This window comes from Hypanus sabinus, chromosome 6 (genome assembly GCF_030144855.1).
Source record: "Hypanus sabinus isolate sHypSab1 chromosome 6, sHypSab1.hap1, whole genome shotgun sequence".
Classification (NCBI taxonomy): Eukaryota; Metazoa; Chordata; class Chondrichthyes; order Myliobatiformes; family Dasyatidae; genus Hypanus; species Hypanus sabinus.
Genome location: NC_082711.1, coordinates 129,097,209 through 129,101,660, shown reverse-complemented (window position 1 = coordinate 129,101,660; position 4,452 = coordinate 129,097,209).

Here is a 4,452-nt window from a genome sequence, read left to right as displayed (position 1 = left end):
GGGTTTGTGGATTTTCGTGGGAACCATAGATAAATATTAAATTGTTTTAATTGACTGTGAGTTAGATTTATGGCTGAGGTTGCTGTCTGATATCCAGTTCATTTGAAATGGACTATTAACGTGAATACCTGTACTCACAGCTGCCACTCAGACTGAGCATCAGTATTTCACTCTCCAGTCACCTCAGAAAGATCAAGATGTTAGCATGACCCAACACAAGTTATAGCTGCTTTATTGAAAGTCTTGCATGCACAGATAAAATATCCAATAACATATTCAAAACTTTAGAATTACGATATCAGAGTACAATATAAGAAATGATTTCATGAACAGCTATTTCCAGACCTCTAGCACCTCACCTGTATACACAGAGGCCTGAAAATGTTGGGGAACTCCCCCTCAACATCCAGAGCTCATTATGTCCAGACTGATAACTTGTTTAATGCATAGTCTGCCTGTCTACTGCCTCCTTCCGATTAATTTTCATCCCATTCATTATCTGTTCCAAAGTGAAGACTGATATCAAGTACTCATTTAGAATTCCTGCTGTGCCTTCCGCCTCTTTGCTTGGATAACTTACTTCATTACGAATTTTCCCCCTTCCACCCACTATTTGCATCTACATGAAAGACCTCTGGGATCCCCTCTGTATCAACTACCATCCTCTTATTAGGCTTTGTCACTTTCCCTTCTTCTTCACTACCCTACAGTTTACTGTATTCTACCTGCTTTCACTGGAGTCATTCACCCTTTCTTCTTCCATCCTATTCTCTTTCTTCATCCTGACAGCAATGGTTCAGGCTTCTATCTTTCCCTCTGGGAGAAACATACACAATCTGCATGCAAAAGACCTGCTCTTCAAAGATCACCTACTGGTTTAATGTAATCCCACTTCAATAATCCCCCCACAAATTAATTAGATCTACATTAGTTTTCTGCCCGCTCTTTTCCATTACTAATCTAACCCTCATAAATCCAATGATCAGTCTTTCTGAAGCATTCTCCCACAGATACCTAGCCCATCTCACTTCCCCAGAATTAGATTTACCAAATGTGTTTAGCAAGCAGGCTGCCTTCAGACCACATATTGAAATTCCTTTCATTCTTTGTCCTTTACTCTAAGAATAGCATCAACTTTACTCAAACCTTACAGGTGGATTGTCATTGGTACAACTTGATATACTGTAGGTTAGTAGAAAACTGGGCAACGAATCTCTTAGCACTTATTGGGATGAAATTCCATCTGCCAAACATAAAGTCAAGCATTTGGAAAGTCAGATAGGGGTTGGATGCATCCTGTAAATGGTGGGACACATGACTCGTCCAACCTCTGTATGACTTACAAACAGACTTCGCATTACAAGTCCATAATCACTGAAAGTGGTAACGCTGTAAGATAGTGGGCTGAAGAAGGACCCCCAGCACCCAGGACATGCCCTTTCCTCACTGTTACCATCAGGTAGGAGTACCGAAGCCTGAAAACACACACTTAGTGAGTGTGTAACAGCTTCTTCCTCTCCGCCATCTGATCCCTAAATGGAATTTGAATCACTTTACTTTTTTAATATATGGTATTTCTGGTTTTTGCACATTTTAAAAAATCTATTCAATATATGCAATTGAGTATTTGTTTATTATTATTATTATTATTTTATTTATTTTCTTTCTGCTTGATTATGTATTGCATTGAACTGCTGCTGCTAAGTTAACAAATTTCATGTCACATGCCGGTGATAATAAACCTGATTCTGATTCTGAAGAAGACATAACACATGCTTGGCTTCATCAGCCATAACAGAGGATACAAGAAGCTGGGCACGATGCTACAACTTTGTAAAATAGAGTATCGGCCACGTCTGAAATGCTGTAGGCAGCTTCTGTCACCACGTCATATAAAGAATGTGTAATTACTGCAGAGAGCGCAGAAAAGATTCGCTAGGATCTTGCTTGAATTGGAATATATCATTTAAAAGAGGAGATTAGGTAGGCTTGGTTTTTTTCTCCTGGAGCAGGCTGAGTCGGTGGTAAGGAAGATAAATACAATGTTAGCATTCATTTCAAGAGGACTAGAATACAAAAGCAAGGATGTGATGCTGAGGCTTTACAAGGCACTGGTCAAACCACACAGAGTATTGCCAGCAGTTTTGGGCTCCTTATCTAAGAAAGGATGTGCTGGCATTTGAGAAGGTCTTGAGGAGGTTCACGAGAATGATCCCAGGATTGAAAAGGGTTAACATATAAGGAGCATTTGATGGCTGTGGGTCTGTACTCCAATGAGCGGGCATCTCATTGAAACATATGCATAATTGAAAGGCCTATGCAGAGTGGATGTTTCCTATAGTGGAGGAATCTAGGACCCAAGAACCTCCATTTAGAACAGAGATGAGGAAAAACTTCTTTAGCTAGAGGGTGGTGAACCATGGAATTAGTTGTCACAGACGGCTGTGCAGCCCAAGTCACTTGGGTATATTTAAAATGGAGGTTGTTAGGTTTTTGATTAAACAGGGCATCAAAGATCAGACATCCCACCTCTCTCAGAAGTTCCAGGAGTCTCCTGCATATTGATAGCAGCTCCCTGACGCCTGCAAAATACATACAATATTCCGGAAATCGATTTTTTTGAGAGGGAGAGAGAGAGAGAGAGGAAGAGGAAAAGTGAGAGGGAGCATCCTGATTGGTCGCTCTTTGAGATCAGTTTTCTCTGTGGGTGGACCTCTCTCTCTCTTCCATTGTCCATCGGTTCAGTTTAGTGTCCTGCAGTGCCATGGCAGAGTGTTCCAAAAAAAGAAAATATAAAACATACTTCACCCCAGACCGGGGGTCGGCAACCCGCGGCTCCGGAGCCACATGTGGCTCTTTTACGTCTGTGCTGCGGTTCCCTGTTGCTTTGGGAAATAATTGGTTGTGGCGACCCTTTTCCTGGCACATCCGAACCGGCTCACAATTAGATAGCCTACGGGGGTTTGCGAGCACAGAGCTTTGGAGCCTCTGCGCCATGGGGGGGGGGGCAGGTTGAGGGAGGCTTAAAAGTGAGGCTGAAGATTTCGAATAAAGTTTTTTCCTTCGACTGCAGTTACCGACTCCGTGTCGTAATTTTAGCGCTGCGTGTAGCACACCGCTACATGGTCAGTATTTAATTAAAATGTATTTTATGTTAGTTTGTTAGTTTTTGAAATGTAAATCTAAATTTGAAGATTATGGTGATCTTGTACAATCTAAATAAGACGTTGTGGCGACCCATTTCCTGACACATCCGAACCGGCTCACAATTAGCCAGCGTTCAGGCTAAGGGAGATAGCCTACGGGGGTTTGTGAGTACGTGTCTTTTGCAGCATCCGCGCCCATGGGGGGGCGGGTTGAGGGAGGCTTAAAAGCAAGGCTGTTTAGTTCGAATAAAGCTATCTTTGACTGCAGTTTACTGACTGCGTGTAGCACACCTCTACAGCGTGTTTTTATCGCTGGCTGTCCAGAGGGGAGGTGCTGAAACGCTTTGTCGCGTGTCTGGAAGAAGTGAAAACTTTCCTGGGCAGCAAAGAGCTCAACTTTCCTGAGCTGGAACAGCCAGAGTGGCTGGAAAAGCTACACTTCATGGTAGACATGACAGCGCACCTGAACACGCTGAACACAGCACTTCAGGGGTAAGGACGTACAGCCCTGCACATGTTGGAGGATGTTTTGGCATTCGAGCGCAAGTTGACAGTGCTTGCCAGAGATTTACAGAAAGGCACATTGTCTCACTTCCCCAATTTGAGAGAGTTCAAACAAGGTCACGACATGATAAATTCGGAGTATTTACATTCTGCAATCATTGCAATGCAAACATCGTTTGGGAAACGCTTCTGTGAGTTCAGAGAGGAAAAAAACACATTATCCATCCCGGTCACTCCCCTAAGCATCGATCCATCCCTACTGAATACGACTGCATTGTCAGGTGTGAGTCAACCTGAACAAGTATGATAAATATTTTAATTGCCTATTATTTTACGTATATTCATATGTTTTCATTGTTCAGTGAAATAGTCCTTTTATTTTTCAGGTTGACAGCTGGCTGACGTTATTTTTGGTTTGCTGCTGGCGGCAAATTTAAGTTTGGCGTTTTTCATAAATACAAGAAGGACTCAAATAGACGTTGAGTATTTTACTTAAAAATAACCTTCAACCCAACGTCTTTTTTTCGGAGTTCAAAATGTTTTTGTTGCATGCAGAAATGTAATTTCGTTTTCTCTGCAGGAGTTCATCAATTTCATAAATGCAACACATTATAGTTTGTTTATACATAGCATAAAGAAAAAACAAAACGTTGTATGCAGTGTTATTTCATTTTAAATGTCAAACGGGTTTTGCGGCTCCCAGTGTTTTCTTTTCTTTGGGAAACGGGTCCAAGTGGCTCTTTCAGTGGTAAAGGTTGCTGACCCCTGCCCCAGACTACACTACAGTGTATAGGGGTCAAAA